General features: G+C 45.6%; 1 long non-coding RNA gene across 1 annotated transcript; it reads right to left on the reverse strand.

Annotated features, from left to right (window-relative positions):
* Positions 1 to 291: 291 nt before the first annotated feature.
* LOC111671314 (uncharacterized) lies at positions 292 to 987 on the reverse strand. Its single transcript, XR_015438376.1, has 3 exons — positions 859 to 987; positions 555 to 740; positions 292 to 464 (listed from the first exon to the last, which is right to left on the reverse strand). It is a non-coding gene; the product is annotated as an uncharacterized LOC111671314 (long non-coding RNA).
* Positions 988 to 1,174: the final 187 nt, after the last annotated feature.

A 1,174-nucleotide genomic window follows, 5' to 3' on the forward strand; every position in this document is an offset into this window, starting at 1 on the left:
TTAGCTGGTGACCATAGTGAACATATTTCCCTCAGTAGTTGAAGACCAAAACAGAGCCAAAGGACACTGACTATTGTTACACTTTATCTTTATTAGGAGGCCAGATAGAAGTGACGCCAAGTGACTGCTAATGTTGAATCTGCCACACATGTAAATAAGCAACTGTTAGCCAAAACGTTACGAGATGATAGTATATCAGTGTTGTGTTTACAGCTTGTTTTTTTTGCTCACCCCAAGTGACTGGAAAATCGATGAATACGGCTTTGAAAGCACCTAACAATACAGCGTGAGTGTGTGTGTGTGTGTGTGTCTGTGTATACCTGGCTGGCCAATTCTCTGGTTGGGGAGATAACCACAGCTCTGAAGCCCCGGTTGGCCGGCTGTTGCAGGTGGGCGAGCAGCGGGAGACAGAAAGCCAACGTCTTTCCAGATCCTGTGGGGGCACACGCCAGGAGCTCCCGACCCTGACAGAGAAACCAGTCACACAGAAATCCTCACAAACCCACCGTCTGTATACTGTTTACAAACCACTGAACGCGTGCGTCTGTACTCACATGCATCATGAGCGGTATTGCCTGCATCTGTATCGGCGTCGGGGAGTTCAGCCCTGCGTCTTTGAGGTTCTGAAGGACACGCGGGTTGAGACGATACTCGGACTGCAGCTCTTCAAATGTGCACACAGGGTCGGGTACGTCGCAGCCGTGCACATTTATACGGTGTTGAGAGCGAGTACGATTCACCTAAAATCAATCAAGGGACCTTAATAAACATTTCAGTGGTAGACATCATTTTTACATTTGTCTAAATCCCTTTATTAAAGAGTTGTGTATGTGCTGTGAGTTGTGTCTCTGTGGGGACCTTTTCCTGATGAAGATGCTTCAGCCTCTTCAGAGAGTTTTTGTCCTTCCCCTCACTTGGCAGGTTTTGGATCTTTCTGTCCAATGAAGAGGTCCAGCTGATGCCATTTCCCTCCGTGCCGCCAGCTTCAGGCAGACAGAGCACAGCAAACATCAGTGAATATATGAAATAGATTGCTACATCGCGTTTATTTTAAATAGCATCTCATACCATTGTTGTGATATTAAGTTTACATAGTAAACACGTTACTGAGAAAAGTGGCCAACTTTCTAAGTCTGTCTAACACTTACTTTGTGGTTTAAAATGACAGATTAAA

Source organism: Seriola lalandi, unplaced genomic scaffold (assembly GCF_002814215.2).
Source record: "Seriola lalandi dorsalis isolate HSWRI2012SDOR001 ecotype SW California unplaced genomic scaffold, Sedor1 jcf7180002006827, whole genome shotgun sequence".
NCBI lineage: Eukaryota > Metazoa > Chordata > Actinopteri > Carangiformes > Carangidae > Seriola > Seriola lalandi.